Source organism: Pinus tabuliformis, chromosome 1_1, assembly GCF_031772625.1.
Source record: "Pinus tabuliformis cultivar Carrire ecotype Pingquan chromosome 1_1, CPIR1, whole genome shotgun sequence".
Lineage (NCBI taxonomy): Eukaryota > Viridiplantae > Streptophyta > Pinopsida > Pinales > Pinaceae > Pinus > Pinus tabuliformis.
The window spans coordinates 374,551,662-374,572,801 of NC_142297.1; the positions used below are offsets into that span (position 1 = coordinate 374,551,662).

At 37.8% G+C, this 21,140-nt stretch overlaps 1 pseudogene; it reads left to right on the forward strand.

Annotated features, from left to right (window-relative positions):
- Window positions 1-5,227: 5,227 nt before the first annotated feature.
- Window positions 5,228-19,893, forward strand: LOC149213185 (polygalacturonate 4-alpha-galacturonosyltransferase-like; annotated as a pseudogene).
- Window positions 19,894-21,140: the final 1,247 nt, after the last annotated feature.

Genomic DNA, 21,140 nt, shown 5'->3' on the forward strand with positions numbered 1-21,140 from the left:
TCCAGAACTTGCACACTTTTTTACTACTGTTAAAGGCATGTCATGATGGTTTACTGGTGTAACATCATGTACATTTAGTTGTGTCTATCAAAGGCATGTTAGTTCAATGACAAGACCAATCATTTGTCGACTTGGTCAACTTAGTGAGCTATGTGTTAATCATCTCAATGAACAACATATAAGGTCAATTAGCTTAGCCATTGACATGCACATTCCATTGTCACTATTAGTGACATGTTAGGTTGGATATTAATATGTATTTTTGATTAACATTATCCAGGAGATTAACCGAATCAACATGCATGTTTGACTACAATTGTGGGAGATATGTTAGATAGGTCATCCCCATCAACAACATTTATGTTCAATTGCACATGTTAGAGGCATGACACAATGGTCAATTGATTAGTAACATGTACATTTTGGTTATCACTATTAAAGTTGTGTTAGGTTGGTTAACTTGTTCAATGACTTGTATGTTTGGTTACAGTTATTAAAGCCTCACTTGATTGTTTAATGCAGTAAATGGAGTGTAAGACTAGTTACCATTTTCGAAGGCATGTTTTGTTGGTTAAATTAGTTAACATCATATACATTCAACTATGATTGTTAGAGCCATGCAAGGCTATTAAACCCATTTAAAGTAATGCATAACATCGATGGGGTCTTGCTTCTTTATAGTGTGTTATTTTTTTTGTAGGTTGAAGATTTTTCATTAATAAAAAAGAATGTACAAGGGCATTGTCTAGGGGAAACGTCGATCTCATCTATCTCATCTTCACTCTCCCTTCCCTATCATTATAATCCCTCTCCTTTTTTCTTTATCCACCAACACCAATACTAGACTTTTTGTTAGGAAGTAGAATTGGATGACTCAGGATGAGGGTTAGAGCTTATATGTTTATGTTGGGTTTCTCCTTGGGGTTTCCGAGCTTACGTATCTTGCTTTAAATTCTTCTTAAACATCCCAACGATATCCTTTCTCATCTCTTCTTCATGAAACTTCAGCTTACGAGCACAATATTCATCCTAAATTTCCTTTGAAGATTCATGTAGCCATTTTCATCCAAGGCCTATTCCTGGGGGTAGGGAGATTGGTAGGATCTACATTTGTCAACAGACCTTTTTATTGTTGTCCCATGCCGCCCCAAACATTATAGCCCATGTTTGTAGCTAAGATATACCCTCTTCCATATATAAACTATGCATTAGATTTATAAAAAGAGAAGACTGAGCTCTTCCATGAGCTTTTATTTTAAGATGAGAATGACAGTGAAATGTTCATTTTTAACTGTACACCTAAACAAGCTTAGAGACCCTTCCACCTCACCAGCTTAAACCTCGACTCAAACAATGGCAGAATGTGACATTTTGAAGCTTGTCACTCTAGTCCCTTTAACAAGGAGTGAAATGACACCTTTTGTGAAAGAGCAACAAGAGACTGTCGCCTCTTGCCCCTTTGAAAGTGGTGAAACTTTTTAGAAAAAGGGTAAATGTCTAAAAACATCATGGAAAAAGGTTTCCAAAAATTTAAGAATGATTCCATTTTATTGAATCACTACTACAAGAGACTATCACCTCTTCCTGCTTTGAAAAAAGTGAAACTTTCTAGAAAAAAAATATATCTGAGAACATCGTGAAAAAAAGTTTCCAAAGCATTTTAAAATGATTCTATTCCATTGAATCACTACTACATGATTTCATCTTAAAATTTCATTTTATTTATTAAATTTATCATAATCAAAATTCCCCATGGAAGATATTGAGAGGCATTAGAATATATCTATATATATATATATATATATATATATATATATATATATATATATATATTAAGAGCTTGTTAAAACATACCATGGCAATTTAATAACTTTATTTAAGGCATTTTGTCTCCTGTGTACCAGTCCCCAAAATTTTTTTTGAGGTGGTTGATGCCATTTTTTTTCAAACCCTCAAGGAGGACCCTCGAGGTGCTTTCAAGAATGGAAGAAAAACAATGGGTGACGCAATTTTGTTCATACCCTGGATTTTTTAATTTTGGAGAAGGTTTCAGCAATTTTCTTCAAACCATGATTTTTTGAATTCTGGAGAAGGTTTCAACAATGGAGAGCAACGTATCGCTACGAGTATCCTATTTTTCCCTTCTAGTTTGATAGAGGTAGGGGATTGTTGGGGTTTTGTGTAGGGAATGGGACACCTAACTGCAACTTGTGCAGCTCCTTGATTTCGCTATGGAACCCTAGACCCACATAAGGTTCAAACAGGGCTTTTCCTTTCCTCCATCACCCAAAAAATGCCCCTCTCTCTCTATAGGTTGTCGCCTTCTACTCCAAGGCAGTGAAAGAGGTTTATAGGTCTATTCCAGAAATTCTGGACTCGAGTAACTGATGAAAATGCTTCAGTTATTGGTCATCCCCTTCGGAATCATAAATTTTCCCTAGCACAGGAAACAAAAACCCCTCTAAGGCTATTGCAGCAAAGGCCGTTGATAAATCTGGGGAAGAGGGAGAAAAAATAAATGGAGCACGTCGACCCGCCAAGCCTTGGGAATGATTGGATCTATTTTCTCACAGCGATAACTCTCTATCTGACTCCAGTTTTATTGTCAAATTTATGTCTTTGGAAGATTTGATGGTTATTGAAACCAGAGTAAATTAAAGGAAAGGAAAAACCATAGTAAATTAAATTCAATTTGAATCCATCAAATAAAATAGATTTCTTTGACTAAAGCTAATGCTATCCTAGCTTTAACTGTTGGAATGCAAATCTGGTGGCTATGAAAAATAATGTGCAGCATGCACCGAGCATGGGTACTAGAAATTACTGATTAGAGTATATCAATGTTTTTTAAACCCAAGATGTAAAAATCATATAAAAAGTGATGGCTCTAGGATAAACCCACGTGTGTGTCTTGATTGCCTCAATGAGTTGATATGAGAAGAAATGTTGAGATGCATTTGGCTTAGACACCAATAACAGTCATACCTATTTAAATGAGATTTTAGAACATTGTGTTTCAGATTTCAAGATCCTTGAAATGATTTTTATTTGTCATGAACCCCGTTTCCTTTGGTACCAGAATCTCAGAGACACACAAATGTTGATCCTTGACCTTCAATAAGCATCTACCCAATGGAAAACCACAAACACTATTTTTCAAACCCTCTTGATTGATGTCCAAGGGCTGAGGATACTTCACCTTTTGTAGCCTTTTATACTTCTTTGTGAGATAGAAAAAGCCCTAATACAAGGCTAAAGGCATGTCAATGAGCTCAAGAATAATATTATATATATTATCTTAGATGCTAAGAACTTTATAGCTTCAGATATTATATAAACCTGCAACAGAGAAGGAATTCTGAGTAAGACATTATGTCCAAACCAAATTCAATTCAAGGGTGATTTCATAATAGAATATTTGACCCTAAAGCAACCAAAGCTTCCTGGCTATAGTCATGAAAAAAGGCCTTAGATATAGATCATTTGACCAACAATTTGACAGAGAGCTCTACCGTAGAGATGCTTGATTGATGAGGCCATGATCTCATTTCCTTTCTAGGATCTGCAACCTAGAATTTTGCAGTAGGAGTTTCAATGCTTCAAGATGACTGATCTTTGAAGAGGAAGGAGGTCAGTGTTGTCAAAAAACTTCTTGCGATTTCTTTCTTCTTTGCTTGGGCTTGCCCTCACCTTAGCTCTAATACCTTGCCCTCACCTGATCTTTGATACCATTCTGGCGGGGCAAGCTAAACATGACAACAATAGAGGTAAGAAGTTGTAGATTCCTATGTTGTCTATCTTTTAGCTTCTAGAACATCATATGTTTTATTGCCAATTTCTGCTAAATTTAAAATTGACATACTGATCTAAGAAGAGGGTTTGCAATGCTAATAACCTCTTCTTCTGTCCATGTCAGCACACTCGAGTCTTGTTAAAGGACCAACTGTTTCTTATGAAAAATTCGAAGCAGACGACAATATACAACATGTTTCCTGATAATCAAAACAACTTCTAGAAGTGTTATGACATTAATCCAACATTATGTTTATAAACTGGTCCATACTAATGGACATAGGATGTGTAAAATGTATTCTTAAAAAAAAATTCTCTGTCGAATGGCTTAAAGCTTAAATCCTTACTCGTATCTTGAAGAAAGGGTACTTGCTTCCCTTTCACTTCATAGGTATATGAAAACCCAGTTTTGTAAGCACCCATAACCATGAATATTATACCAACTCCCTTTGGTTAGTTCACCAATAATGTAAGTGTAACACTCATCCATGTGGTAGTCATAAGGCATTTAGGTAAGGTTTTACTAACACTAGCATTCCAGACCAATAAGATCTATCCATGGCCTCAAAATGATGTATTTCCTTTACTCAATAGGACACTCATCATTTCTCTCCCCCAATCATCAAATTTTTTCTCTTCATTCTGAATGAGAAATCAATCAACAAGTCACCATTTTAAATGTTAGATAACAATATGTTTCGCTTCTCTCTTGTGCTTACACTCTAGTATTCTTGTGCTTACACTCTAGTATTCTTGTAGCTTCAGAATCACGAATCTTAAACACAGTCTCATGATGTGCATTCAGGGAGGCATAATTCACCCTTGCTTTGCATCAAATTACCCCCCTAGCATTCCCTTTACCTTTACATGCCTCAATGCAAGGCATGCCAAGTCGGTACCTAATTAGATAAATTAGTAAGTTGAGGGGCATCATATATACCCAACGTTGCCTACCCGTTCTTCCTCTTCCTATGTTGTAGTGTATGAACAGTTAGCCAGACTGGTGAGGATCCCCATTAATAATAACATCTATTTTGGAATCTGAATCCGAATGACGTGTTTCCCTTAATTATATGTTTTGGTTTTTTAACCAAAAAGGCTAACAGAGATAGAGACACTCAAATCTGTCTAGTTTTGGCCCCTGTGCCCATTTTCATCTAGGTTTTTACCATGTCAGTGTCCCTTTCTTTCCCAAAACTGCATGAAATCAGTTGATCTATACATTTCGTAAAGCCTTTGGTAAATTTTTCTATCAAATTCTCTAAAGTATATATGAGATCTAAGGGTTTTTTTGGTTTTTTCTGATGTCATATATTTCTGCTAACCATGATATGGGTTTGATATAGAGGATTATGATTGAGTAAGGGTTGCATTCCTTGATATTTGTTTAGGAGTAGGAGAAGGAGAAAAGTGGTGTTAGGTTTGGGAGCTAAAAATGCCTGTGAAAAGAGGAGGTGTGTGGAATGGAGGGTGGCAGGGCTACCAACATGGTAGAAATGGAGGATGGGGAGGTCAGGGTTTTCATCATCGAATAGCTGTGGTGGGCTTCCTTGTTATCTTTGTGGTCATGCCATTGGTTTTTCTAGCAGTTAGGTTTCGTCACTCCACATCTACATCTGCAACTGGTAAGCTTCTTCCTTCCCTCCTCCCTCGCTGGTAAGCTTCTTCCTGCCCTCCTCTGTCACTGGTAAACTTCTTCCTGCCCTCCTCCCTTGTTAGGTTGCTTATGTCTCCTTTTCTAGGGTGGGTCAGCGTTTAATTTATCTTTATTGGCAAGCATGCCCTTTCTTAAACTGGTAGTATTACAATGAAGTGCAGACTTCTTACAACATTCAAGTAAGATCTCCATTACAATGAAGTGTAGTCGTATTATACTATTTTAGAAAGATCCCTTTCACTGAGAACCCATTGAACAATGTATTTATGTGATTTGAGCCTTGGCGGGGAATTATCATCACCCCCGGTTAACCATTGAACCAAGACCCCATGGACCTACTTCGAAATTTGATTTGCCTTCACCACCCCCGGTTAACCATTGAACCAAAACACCATGGACCTACATTAGAATTTGATTTTCCTTTTAGCTTTTTCACAAGATCTCAAGGTGTAGATGTTATCAAACTTACTTTCCTTGCTTATTGTCAAAATTTTAGTACCTCTAGCATTTTTCTAGACATTTTGTGAGTTTTCTTTATAGTTTTCCTTTCATTTGATCTGTGTGAAGCTATGAACTCCATCTCTACATTAACACTATACAATACCTACCAGGAGAAAGATTCAAAGTTTGTACCTCTCTCATGAAAGAGAAAAGGTTTTACCAACTGCCCCTAGGGTAATTTAGCTTGCAAAAGATAATGAAACCATTCATCCTGATAGCAAGAAATAAAAATGCTTTTTCCATTTTTTAACAAAGGGAAATGAATATGACTGGTAAATTTGCTGGGCAACTACTCGATGAATTCGGTGGGCACTCCTCATTCTGAGTACGATGGTACTAAGTGTGCATTGGATTCTGCATAAGCTGGATGGGTATTATAAAAATATATTTGTTAAGAGTTCAGTTCAACATCTTACTCATGGGAATTGAATCCTGTGGGAATTGAATATGGGTGGGAAGGGTAACAATCATTCTTCCCATCCACTCATTATCCAAGTCAGACCCACTTTCCATCCATAAAGCTAAATCCACTTCTCATCAGTCAAGCTAAAACCAATTCTGATCCACCCAACCTAGACCCAATTCATAGCGACAATCTTGTTCACAAGCTACTTTCTGCTATACATATCATTTTCACACTATTCCCACAGTATTCAGAGCACATTGGCCAAAACAAACGATAGATATTATACACACCATTTTATTATTGATGTGTAAAGAAATCTCAATCTTAGCATATGCATGATAGCACAGGAATCCCCTTTTTAGCATTTCAGTATTTTTATAGATATTCTTCTCCATCAAGTCTTTCTACCTGATATTTTATGCATTTTTTGTCATTTAAAATAGCAGGTCACAACTTCTCAGGAGATGGATCTGTTAGAATGGTATTCTCTTTCCACATCTTGAAAACCAATTCTTTTTTTCTATGGCCATTTTGCTCTTTTTTAGGATCTGGGCAATGCACTTGCACTTACGGTAGTCTAATCCCAGAAAATAAATAGTGTCCCTAAATTGAAATTTAATCGACCTCAGTGGATTGAAATAGAGAGGAATTATTTAGGATACTGGAGCTTTGTCATATGTTTAAAATCGCTCTTATCTATTTAACTGTGGGGTTCACTGGAACAGGCAGATGGCTGGAGAAAGCAGAGTTTAACAGGGAGCATTGACTCTCTCTTCCCAAGGGAGGCAAGTATAAGAAACCTGCTACATTTGGATATCTTAAATTTGATTTCTCCCATATTGAGTAGAGAATTGAAAATAAATTTTATTTACTGGGCAGGTGATTGATGCCATAACAACTATCACAGAGGACTCGAGAACTCTAAACTTAAATATTATTGGACATAATGACTTATCTTCCTCGTGGGTATTAGAAAGCCCTCTGAAGTAAACCAAAGGGATATTACTAACTCTAACGTATGATTGGTGAATATTTTGGTTATTTTCTTTATTTTCTCTATTGAACATGTAAGGAAACCTATGTGATGATGATCTATGTAGTTGAGTAGGGATATATTAAGCAGGAAGTGAAAACTAACATTGGCAGGGGTGCTTCTCTATTTCTAACGGTGTACATCAAGCAGAGGCAAACGACTTCTGGAGACAGGTCAGAAAAGTTACATTCACAACAAGATGGTGTGATCCTCAATGAAGAAGGCAAGGAAAATCCCGCCGGGGTTAAAACGAATGACGAGGTGCAAAAAAATTTTCCAATGGTGAAGAACTTCTTACGAGGTTTCAAGATGATGACACAAGAAGTGAACATCGAGACATCAAAGAGAATGCTCTTGATGGTAAGTTTTGATTTTCCCTGGTTAACTGATCTATGATGTTGGTAGCCTAGTGTAAGGTAATGTCTAGTCAGACTCCCAGGACAATGGCTGTTGTAATGCAGACCATTTACAGCTTGAAGAAAGTCCAACAAAAGTTTCACGGAGGGTAAAATTCTTTGTTACACTAGATCACTATTTTTTGTTCTCATGGAAAAGGGAATTGTTATATTATTTTCCAAAATCCTTTTTGAACGTTACTTCTCCAATAGAAATATTTTATATTTCTTAGATTTTAGCATAGTATGCTTTAATTTATAGTAGTTTAATGCTTACAACAATTGAGACAAAACAGGAGCGAGAAAAGGTCAACAGAGCTGATTCAACAGGATGAACAAAAACGAGTTGAGCTTGAAAACACAACAATTAAACATTCCAAGGAGGTCGATTCTATTGTCTTGGGAAAATACAACATTTGGAGGCAGGAGAATGAGAACGAGAATTCTGACTCCACTGTTAGATTGATGCGAGACCAACTGATCATGGCTAGGGTATATTCAAGCATTTCCTAGGGTAGGAATAATCTTGATTTATACCATGAATTGATGCTTCGTACTAAAGAATGTCAGCGTACATTGGGTGAGGCTAATGCAGATTCTGATTTACCTCAAAGGTAATAGTTTTCGCATTGGCTACTTCTAAATCAAGAGTAGTAAGTGCTTCCATTTGTATTTGTTGTTCATATCCTTTGTTTCTTTTAAATTTGCAGTCTGTGTGTTAATCTTTCTGCTTTTCATTCTCTTTTTCATGGCCGATAATTGATATGAATGTTTCAGTGCACCTGGGAAGATCAAGGCTATGGGTCATGTCCTATCCAAGGCTAGAGAACAATTTTATGACTCTGGGACAGTAACAAAGAAGTTGTGAGCCATGCTTCAGTCTACAGACGAACAAGTAAGGACCTTGAAAAAACAAAGTACATTTTTAAGTCAGCTGGCAGCAAAGACTGTTCCCAAGGGCCTGCACTATCTGTCCATGCAATTGACCATGGATTATTACTTGCTTTCACTTGAAAAGTGAAATTTCGTAAAAAGGACAAGTTGGAGGATCCAACTCTTTACCACTATACATTATTTTCTAACAATGTATTGGCTACATCTGTGGTTGTGAATTCAACTATCATGAATGCTAAGGTGAAGTGTTATGAATTTAAAATACTCTAAAGTTTGGAAGCCCAACAATTTTGTTGAATTTTACATTTAATATTTGGATCTCATTGTAGGTGATTTACTTGTGTTTGAAGGAATCTCAGAAACATGTATTTCATATCATCACAGACAAGTAAAATTTTGGGGCCACGAAAATGTGGTTTTTACTTAATCCCCCAAGGAAAGCTGCAATACATGTAGAAAATGTTGGTGATTTTAAATCGCTAAATTCCTCCTATTGCCCCGTACTTCACCAGCTTGAATCCACAGCTATGAAAGAGTATTATTTCATGGCAGATCACTCGACTACACTCTCAGTACGTTCCTCCAATTTGAAATATATAAATCCAAAATATTTATCCATGCTAAATCATCTTCATTTCTATCTTCCACAAGTTTATCCCAAACTGGACAACATCCTTTTCTAGGATTATGATATTGTGGTGCAGAAAGATTTGACACCCTTGTGGTCAATCGATCTTCATGGAAAGGTTCATGGTTAAGTGGAAACTTGCGGAGAAAGCTTTCCCCGGTTTGAGAAATACCTTAATTTTTCCAATCTGCACATATCCAGGCACTTTGATCCTAATTCTTGTGGTTGGGCATATGGGATGAGTGTATTTGATCTCAAAGAATGGAAGAAACAAGATATCACTAGAATATATCACAGGTGGTAGAAAATGGTAAGTGTGTAGTGTGGTTTATTTATGTTAATTCGTGTAATGCCTACTTTAAAGTATTTGAAGTAAATCTGAAGTAATTAGCTAGAAAACTTAATGGGTTTTTCTTTGTTTGATTTCTGAGGTTTTCTTTTATTGTATGTAAGAATGAGGATAGAGTGTTGTGGAAGCTTGCAACACTACCCCTTGGATTTTCACATTGGCTGCTTCTAAATCAAGAGCAGTAAGTGCTTCCATTTGCATTTGGTGTTCATATCCTTTGTTTCTTTTAAAGTTGTAGCCCGTGTATTAATATTTCCTCTTTTCATTCTCTTTTTCATGACTAGTAATTGATATGAATGTTTCAGTGCACCTAAGAAGATCAAGGCTATGGGTCATGTCCTATCCAAGACTAGAGAAAAATTTTATGGGTAAGCAACAGTAACAAAGAAGTTGTTGTTGGCATTATGATTCTCGTATGGCTCTATGTTACAGGTGTTGTACTTGATGGCAACCCACTCAAGTGGCAATGCTCTGTTCAGGCTCTCAAAATGTTGGAAATTAAGAGGTACGCAGGTGAATGGTTCAAAAGGTGCGGACCCGCAGGTTACCCGTTCATACTCACTTCAAGGCAGAGAAGCGCGCTCATGTGGGGTTTCTTATGTTTGGCCCGTGGTATTTAGCCCACCGTTCTTGATTCTATGGTTTTGGCCCGTGGTATAGGATCTAATTTAGCCCCGGTTTGGATCCCTTGTATTGGTTATTGATGGTTTTGTCCCATGGTGTGAATAAGGGCTTGACTATAAATAGGGAAGGAGATCACTTGGCTAAGGTATCTTTGCAAATTGAATATCTTAAGATCTGAAATATTGGGTTATCGGTTTAAAAGCTTGATCTATATAAAAGTGAAGTTGAAAGTGAATCTATAAAGCGTGATCTATCGGGCACAAGATCAGATCTGAGAATCTGACTGTTAGTGGCACATAGGAGGACTATTTAATTGGGTTCTAATTAGAGGTACGCAGACCATTCACTGTGAAAGTGCGGGTGTACGCAGCAGAGCGGAAGTTCCGGTGCGGAGGAACGCAGGTGATACACAGAGAAAGTGCGAGGGTACGCAGCGAAGCAAAAGTACCAGTGCGGAGGTACGCGACGAGATAGAGGTTCAGGTGCGGAAGCACAGTAAAGGTACGCGATGTGATACAGGGTCAGTTGCGGAGGCACAGTAAAAGAATGCAGCGCTATAGAATCCGTAGGTGCATAGCTGCGCGGCGCGATAGAAGCCGAGGTGCGGTGCCATAGTAAAAGTATGCGGTGTGATTGAAGACACAGTGCGTGGGTACGCGGCGAAGCGGAAGGCTCTCTGTGGGGATACGCAGAGACGCAGAAGATGAAGTGCGAAGCCTCGCAGTCCAGATAAAGAAAAACTGCGGATCTGTCTTAAAAGCATTTGTTGGTTATCTTTTATCTCTTGCTGCAGAGTTCTGGGTTTATATTTCTGGTACTATCTTTTTGTTTACAGCATTCTAAGAAGTTGGGTGACTCTTGGTTGATTGTATAAGGAGTTTGGGTAATTTGCATGTACTTGATGATTATTTGATATTCTTGGATCCAGTTTGAAAATTTATGAAAAGTGGTCCTTGAATGAAAAGAAGTAGGGGGTTGTAGCTCCCTTCCAGGAGAAACTGGAAAAGAAGAGAGAGTTCTAGCTCTCTGCAGGTTGTAGCCTGCGTACTGGTAAAGGACTGCACTAGTACAAAATCATTGTAAAAGATGTTTCTAATTGAAAGAAGATAGAGACATATTGCAGCAGGTGGTTTTCACCCACATTGGGTTTCCACCTTATATCTGGTGTTCTATGGTGTGACTATCTGTTTTTCATGCTCTTGTTCATTATTATGCATAAGTTAATCATCAATATCTGAAGAATAAGTTGAAGTATAAATTTGGATGGTATATTGAAAAGTTTTAATAATACTGATTCACCCCCCCTCTCAGTATTATTTCCAACAATTGGTATCAGAGCAGGTCCTTCAGAGAAGCTTGATCGCTTGAAGGAAGATCATTCATCATGAGCAACTATGAGAGGGAGGCATCAATGAGGCCACCAATTTTTGATGGGACAAACTTCAATTATTGGAAGGCAAGAGTTACTGCCTATCTTCAATCTCTTGGTACAGAAGTTTGGGATATCATAGATACAGGCTACACTTTTCCTTCAACTACTCCTACAGATCCGGGCGAGAAGAAGAAATATGAAACAAATGCTAAAGCAGTCAATACTCTGTTGGGATGCTTATCTCAAATAGAATTTGTGAAGGTTATGCAATATAAATCCGCAAAAGAAATATGGGACAAGATTGTCTTGAGCTACAAAGGAGATGAACAGGTAAAGCGTGCTAAACTTCAAATCCTCAGGATTCAGTATGAGAATCTCAGAATGTATAATGATGAAAGTTTGGCTAACTATTTCCTTTGGGTAGACGAGATTGTTAATTGCATGAAAACTTTGGTGAAGAAATAAAAGAGGCTATTGTGGTTGAAAAAGTTCTAAGATCATTGTCCCCCAAGTTTGAATCTAAAGTGTCTGCAATAGAAGAAAAGGAAAATCTACGAACTCTTACTATGTCTCAGCTACACGGAATTCTAACTGCCTATGAAATGAGAAAAGGAGGTCCATCAGACAGGAGAGAAGCTGCCTTTAAGGCTTCAGGCAAAGGAGACTACTATGAAGCAAGTCACGTGCCAGAAGAAGAAGAAGAAGAATCAAATTTTGTCAAAAATATTCAACGGGGTACTGGAAGGTTCAGAGGTAAGTTACCTTTTAAATGTTTTGCTTGTGGAAGAGTAAGTCATTATGCTGCCAAATGTCCTCATAAGGATAAGATTGATAAAGGAAAGGAACCTGCTAGATGGAACAAGAAATAGAATGCAAATAAGAAAAGCTACTACACTCATGAAGACAGTGATAGTCTATCAAATAATGATGAAGATGAACGAAGTAATGACTATAAAATTTTAATGGCATTTGAAGATGATGATTACATGGATGTTATAGATGTGGATAGCTTTTATGAAGAGATTTCTAGACTCAAGACATGTATAGAAGAAAAGAATGTGATAATTGATACCCTACAATTTCAAATTGATGAAAAAGAAAAACTTCTTGAAAAGTTAGAATGTGAAATTGTTGGCCTTAGAAAAGAAATTGAGAAAACAAAGGCTATTAATCTTAAGTTTTTCAAAGGATCTGAAACTCTGGATGAGATCATCAATGTACAACGTTCTCCACTAAACAAGACAGGTCTGGGATATAATGGAGAAACATCTCAAGCGTCCACCTCAAAGAGTTACCTTGATGCAGCAAGAAGGAATGAGCAAAATCACAATAGAGATCACCAGGTAAAGCAGGGACGAATTACATCGAGAAAAAACAAAGACTATCAGGTAAACCAGGGGAAATTCATCTTAAGGGTGAACAAAAGCTACAACTAGCCACAGGTAAAATCTTCTCAATTTTCTTCAAAAATGGATGACAATAGAAATTACAATCATTTGGCCGGTAGACTTGATAATCGTAGAAGTTTCTTCAATGGACAATGTTTCTCTTGCCATAAATTTGGTCACAAAGCAGCTCAATGTGTTGCATATAAAACAATCATGACTAGAGAAGCTCAAAAACAAAGAAGTATGACCGGGTTTACAAAAAGGACCTATAAGAACTTTTCGGCTCTTGAAAATGAAGTTGAATGTTCTATTTGCAATAACTTTGGTCATGAAGATTCTAAATGCAGGAGCAGGTTTCAGCAAACAAAGGAACAAGCCTCAAGCACCAGAACATGGAGAATAAAGGAACCACAAACAGAAAGATGTGGGATAGCATTTTATGCAGAGGGACAAGAAAATCTATGGTACATCGACAGTGGATGTTCGAAGCATATGACAGGTGATAAAGAAAAACTTGAATCATATTCTACTTTAGAAAAGGGTAAGAAAGTTTCTTTTGGAAATGATACTCCTGCAGCTATAAAAGGAAAAGGCACTACTCAGTTAAAAGAAAAGGTCAAAGCTGGAAATGTTTTCTATGTTGATGGATTGAAGCATAATCTTCTGAGTGTCAGCCAGATGTGTGATCAAGGAACCGAGGTAATATTTAGATCAAATGGATGTCGTGTTCATGATTTTAATAGTGGTGAAACAATTATCAAAGGTAGAAGAACTCCAAATAATCTATACATATTTGAAGAAGGACAAAAACAATGCTATTTGAGCAAGGATGATGAACACTGGTTATGGCACCGGAGGTTGGGGCATCTAAGCTTTTCACAAATAAGGAAAGCATGCAAATATCAGGCAGTTCGTGGTCTTCTAGATATCAAAATTCTAGACAACACCATATAGAAATCATGTCAGTTTGGAAAGCAAACCAAAACTAACTTTCTGGAGAAGGAAGGATCAGCCAGCATGCCTCTTGAGCTAGTCCATACAGATGTAGGTGGTCCATTTAGGAAAAGGACACCTCGAGGAGAAGAATAATTGATATTATTCATTGATGATTTCTCCAGGTTTGTTTGGTTAGGACTTATGAAGCACAAAGACGAAGCATTCGAAAAATTCAAATCCTTCAAAGCCTTGTTTGAAAATGAATCAGGTCACAAAATTAAGTGCCTCAGGTCCGACAGAGGTGGGGAGTTTACATCAAATTAATTCTTCAATTTTTGTGAAGAACATGGGATAAGAAGAGAATTCTCTACAGCTAGAACTCCTCAGCAAAATGGAGTGGTGGAAAGGATGAACAGAACAGTCCAACAAATGGCTCGTGTTATGCTTGATGAGTCTGGAACTCCCGTAACTTTCTGGGTGAAGCTGCATATGTTGTGGTTGTTATTCTCAACAAAACAAATGTCCGAGTGAACAGCACTCAAAATCCTCATGAGCTCTGGTATGGTGAGACTCCTTCGGTAAAGCACTTCAAAATCTTTGGGAGCAAATGCTATATTAAGAATACTGATGAGCAACTTGGAAAACTTGAACCTAGAGCAGATGAAGGCATTCTTCTTGGTTATTCTCCACACAGCAAAGCATATAAGTGCTACAACAAAAGACTTGGAAGAATTGTTGATGACATTGATGTAGTGGTTGATGAAAAGGGATACATTCCTAGGCAAGTAAATCATGAAAATATCGAAGAAGATGAAGACTACCCTCAAAGACAAAATGATGAAGAAGAAGAACCTCAAGAAGCACCAGAGAAATAGATAAGGATAGAAGAGAAGACTCCATCCAAGTATGTTCAGAAGAATCATCCTGAATCTCAGATTTTGGGGGAGAAATAAGAAGGTGTACAAACAAGAAGAACAATTGCAGAAGCTTCAAGCTATCTGGCATTACTCTCTTCCACTGAACCACAAAATGTGAAAGAATCATGCAAAGATGAATGTTGGGTCAAAGCAATGGATGAAGAACTTGAGCAGATCGAAAAGAACAACACTTGGGAGTTGGTTCCTAGACCAAAGGATAAGAATGTTATAGGAACAAAATGGGTCTTCAAAAATAAGTTGAATGAAAATGGGGAAGTAATTAGAAACAAGGCCATACTTGTTTGTAAAGGGTATGCGCAGCAAGAAGGAATAGATTTTGAAGAAAATTTTGCTCCTGTTGCAAGACTTGAGGCCATCCGAATGTTCCTTGCTCTCTCAAGCTTTCAAAAGTTCAAAGTATTTCAAATGGACGTGAAATCAGGCTTTCTGAATGGAGACTTAGAAGAAGAAGTATACATTGAGCAGCTAGATGGTTTCATTCTTGGAAATGATCCAAATGTTGTATGCAGACTAAAGAAGGCTCTCTATGGTCTTAAACAAGCTCCAAGGGCTTGGTACTATCGGTTGGACAAATATCTTCATCAACAAGGTTTTTCAAAAGGATCAGCAGATAGCAATCTTTATATAAAAATTGAAAATGACAAATTGCTAATACTTATTGTGTATGTAGATGACATTATCTTTGGCAGCAATGAAGAATCTATGAGTCAAATCTTTGCCTCAGTGATGCAGAAAGAATTCTAAATGTCCTTGCTTGGAGAATTGACATATTTTCTTGGTTTGCAAATCCAACAAAAGGAAGGAGGGATCTTCTTGTCTCAAACCAAGTATCTCAAGCAGATTTTGAAGAAATATGGCATGGAAGATGCAAAACCAGTATGTACACCCATGGTCACAGGATGTAGCCTCAGTGCAAATGATGAATCAGCAACAGTGCATCAACCAACCTACAGGTCTATGATTGGAAGTCTACTTTATTTGACAGGTACCTGACCAGACATCATGCATGCAATAGGAATAGTTGGAAGATTTCAGGCAAATCCAAAGGAAACTCATCTTCAGGCAGTGAAGAGAATTTTCAAATATCTTCAAGGGACTCAAAATTATGGCTTATGGTATCCTAGAGATACAGATCTCACACTTCATGCTTATACAGATGCAGATTGGGCCGGAAGCGTGGATGACAGGAAGAGCAAAAGTGGTGGTGCATTCTTTATGGGTTCCAGATTAGTATCTTGGTTCAGCAAGAAACAGAGTTCAATTGCCTTGTCTACCACTGAAGCGGAATATGTTGCTGCTGCATCTTGCTGCACTCAACTCCTTTGGATGATGCATACCTTGCAGGATTTTCAAATCACTTGTATACCACCCATCTCCATCTTATGTGATAATACAAGTGCAATCAGCATTTCAAAGAACCCAGTCATGCATTCAAAGACCAAGCACATACTGATCAACTATCATTTTCTCCGGGAACAAGTACTTGAACAAAAGGTCAAGTTGGAGTATGTTCCTTCTAAGGAACAAGTTGCTGATATACTCACCAAACCATTGCCCAGGGAGACCTTTGAATACCTCAGGCAAAAGCTGGGGGTTGTTGATGCATCATCTTGTTGTTGAATCTCTTCTAATTGTTGGTTGTACACAAGGTTCATCTGGGGTATATGCGTACATATGCTGGGTTGTGGATTGGTCGAAGATCGAATTGCACAGGTTCATGGGGAGCATATAATGCATTGTTGGCATTATGGAGGAAGTACAGAAGGAGATCATGGATGCTGGTCTGAATATTGCTGCAATATGTCTCTATCTCTTTCATGGTCATTTATGGTGTTTGGTGGATTATGGTGCTTCTTTGCAGATCTGGTTTATAGTCAGGGGGAGCATGTTCTTAGGGGGAGCATAACCCTTTGCCCTTGATGTCAAAGGGGGAGAATGACATTGAGGATCTTGAGGTTGCCATCAAGTCCAAAGGGGGAGATTGTTGGCATTATGATTCTGTTATGGCTCTATGTTACAGGTGTTGTACTTGATGGAAACTCACTCAAGTGGCAATGCTCTGTTCAGGCTCTCAAAATGTTGGAAATTAAGAGGTACGCAGGTGAATGGTTCAAAAGGTGCGGTCCCACAGGTACGCCGGCCACGAAGTGCGTTCATACCTGCAGGTTACCCGTTCATGAGGTGCGGAGCCCTAGTTCACTCACTTCAAGGTAGAGAAGCACACTCACGTGGGGTTTCTTATGTTTGGCCCGTGGTATTTAGCCCGCCATTTTTGATTCTATGGTTTTGGCCCGTGGTATAGGATCTAATTTAGCCCCGGTTTGGATCCCTTGTATTGGTTATTGATGCTTTTGTCCCATGGTGTGAATAAGGGCTTGACTATAAATAGGGAAGGAGATCACTTAGCTAAGGTATCTTTGCAAATTGAATATCTTAAGATCTGAAATATTGGGTTATCGGTTTAAAAGCTTGATCTATATAAAAGTGAAGTTGAAAGTGAATCTATAAAGTGTGATCTATCGGGCACAATATCAGATCTGAGAATCTGACTGTCAGTGGCACATAGGAGGACTATTTAATTGGGTTCTAATCAGAGGTATGCAGACCATTCACTGTGAAAGTGCAGGCAGACGCAGCAGAGCGGAAGTTCTGGTGCGGAGGAACGCAGGTGATACACAGAGAAAGTGCGAGGGTACGCAGCGAAGCAAAAGTACCAGTGCAGAGGTACGCGGTGAGATAGAGGTTCAGGTGCAGAAGCACAGTAAAGGTACGCAGTGTGATACAGGGTCAGTTGCAAAGGCACAATAAAAGAACGCAGTGCTACAGAAGCCGTAGGTACGTAGCTGCGCGACGCGATAGAAGCCGAGGTGCGGGGCCACAGTAAAAGTACGCGGCGCGATTGAAGGCACAGTGCATGGGTACGCGGCGAAGCGGAAGGCTCTCTACGGGGATACGTAGAGATACAGAAGATGAAGTGCGAAGCCTCGCAGTCTAGACAAAGAAAAACTGCGGATCTATCTTAAAAACATTTGTTGGTTATCTTTTATCTCTTGCTGCAGAGTTCTGGGTTTATATTTCTGGTACTATCTTTCTGTTTACAACATTCTGAGAAGTTGGGTGACTCTTGGTTGATTGTATAAGGAGTTTGGGTAATTTGCATGTACTTGATGATTATTTGATATTATTGGATCCAGTTTGAAAATTTATGAAAAGTGGTCCTTGAATGAAAAGAAGTAGGGGGTTGTAGCTCCCTTCCAGGAGAAACTGGAAAACAAGAGAGAGTTGTAGCTCTCTGCAGGTTGTAGCCTACGTACTGGTAAAGGACTGCACCAGTACAAAAGCATTGTAAAAGAAGTTTCTAATTGAAAGAAGATAGAGACATATTGCAACAGGTGGTTTTCACCCACATTGGGTTTCCACCTTATATCTGGTGTTCTATGGTGTGACTATCTGTTTTTCATGCTCTTGTTCATTATTATGCATAAGTTAATCATCAATATCTGAAGAATAAGTTGAAGTATAAATTTGGATGGTATATTGAAAAGTTTTAATAATACTGATTCACCCCCGCTCTCAGTATTATTTCCAACAGTTGCAAGCCATGCTTCAGTCTCCAGAAGATCAAGTAATGACCTTGGAAAAGCAAAGTAAATTTTTAAGTCAGGTGGCAGAAAAGTCTGTTCCCAAGGGCCTACATTGTCTGTCCATGCGATTGACCATAGATTATTACTTTCTTCCTCTTGAAAAGTGATAATTTCCTAAAAAGGACAAGTTGAAGTATTCAACTCTTTATCACTATACATTATTTTCTGATAATGTATTGGCTGCATCTGTGGTTGTGAATTAAACTATCATGAATGCTAAGGTGAAGTGTTATTAATTTAAATTACTCTAAAGTCTGGAAGTCCAACAGTTTTGCTGCATTTTACATTTAATATTTGGATCTCATTGTAGGTGATTTACATGTGTTTGTAGGAATCTCAGAAACATGTATTTCATCTCATCACAGACAAGTTAAATTTTGGGGCCATGAAAATGTGGTTTTTACTTAATCCCCCAAGGAAAGCTGCGATACATGTAGAGAATGTTGATGATTTTAAATGGCTCAATTCCTCCTATTGCCCATTGCTTCGCCAACTTGAATCTGTAGCTATGAAAGAGTATTATTTCAAGGTAGATCACTTGACTATACTCTCAGCGCGTTCCTTCGATTTGAAATATATAAATCCAAAATATTTATCCATGCTAAATCATCTTGATTTCTATCTTGCACATGTTTATCCCAAAATGAACAAGATCCTCTTCTTGGATGATGATATTCTAGTGCAGCAAGATTTGATGCCCTTGTGATAAGTACATCTTCATGGAAATTTTAATGGTTTAGTGGAAACTTGTGGAGAAAGCTTTCGCCAGTTTGACAAATACCTTAATTTTTCCAATCCACACATAGCCAAGCACTTTGATCCTAATGCTTGTGGTTGGTCATATGGGATGAATGTATTTGATCTCAAAGAATGGGAGAAACAAGATATAACTAGAATATATCACAAGTGGCAGAACACGGTAAGTGTGTAGTGTGGTTAATTTATGTTAATTCCTATGATGCTTACTTTAAAGTATTTGAAGTAAGTCTGAATTAATTAGCTAGAAAACTTAATGGGTCTTTCTTTGTTCGATTTCTAAGTTTTTATTTTATTGTATGTAAGAATGAGGATAGAGTGTTGTTGAAGCTTGGAACACTACCCCCTAGATTGAAAATTTTATGGCTTGACCCATCCTTTGGACAAGTCTTGGCATGTGCTGGGTTTAGGATATAATCCTAACATGAACTGTTAAGAGATTGACAATGCAATTGTTGTTCATTACAATGGGAACATGAAACCTTGGTTAGAGCTGGCAATGACGAAGTGTAGGCCTTACTAGACAAAATATACAAAATATGATCATCCTTTCTTACAACAGTGCAATATAAATGAATAGTTGTGACCTCAATATTCATACTGCAATAGATTGCCAAATGTAAAGTGTAAATGCCCTTGATTTTGGTTGATAATTCATTCTAATTCATTTGTTTTTGGAGTTCTGCAGAAGGTTTCTAGTTTATGGCTTAATGAGTCAGATTTTTGGAGGTGCAGTGGCCTAGCCAAGTTTAAGATTTACAAATTTTATGTCCTCATTGTATTCCTTCATAGTTGGAAGTAAAGTCTTATATAAGTATTCTTTTCTTTATTAGTTAATATTTCTCTTTCATCAAGTAATTACACAAATTGTTCTTCCAAGAACACAAAGAAGTATGAGACACAAAGATTTAGGCTTTCAAGGTAGGGAAAAACCTCTCAATAGGGGAAAACCCAACTATCCTCCTCTTATTGAATTTATTCAAAATGAAATATCCAACACAAGACCAAAGAGTCCCTCCAAGTCAGCCCTCCTCTTTATTTCAAGGTCAATAGTTGAGTCTCTGCCTAGTCAAAGTTAGAAGCAGCTACTAAATTTCTGTCCTTATTGCAGGTTTAGTCTCTTATTATAATACAATGACTTCCAATTACAGACTCTTTGCCTTCTATTACTAATCTTTGGCTACTACAACAAACCCTTGACTCTTTACCACAGATATTCAGATCTTGTTGCAAATAGATAGCTTTCGATTGAGATTCGGATTAGTCATAGACTTTAGTTTCTTCAAGTGTTGTAGACATCTTTTTATCCTCAGTTTTTCTTCTCCCGTTGGATTATAGACTTTGAGCTTTTTCACTTTCTTGGTTGCTACCCAAAAGAGGTCGAACATAGGCAAAACACCTAGATATCATTCTCCATGGGCTTTGACTTAACTAAAGAAAGAGTGACTATACCTGGATTGTTGCCTTTGTAATGTTAAAATGTCCTACAATATTTGCCTGTGACAAGATGCAATAGCCCTAATTGGACAACACTAAAACTAGCTCAATTCAGTGTTTAACTACCATGACCAATTCCTTCATTTTCCCATCGCAACTACGCTGCAATAGTCTCACATGGAGCGAGGGTTAATTTGCACATGGACATCTCTCTTTTGAAAATGAAGGCAATGTGCTAGGCTCTCATCTAATATATGTTCCTAAGATATAATAAACTTATGTTGTATGAGTTATCATCATTCTTACTCCTTAGTTATATTATATGTGCTCCCTGTTTTTGTGCTCATGGCTGAAATAAATAACTCTCCATTGAATTTCTATTAGCATCAT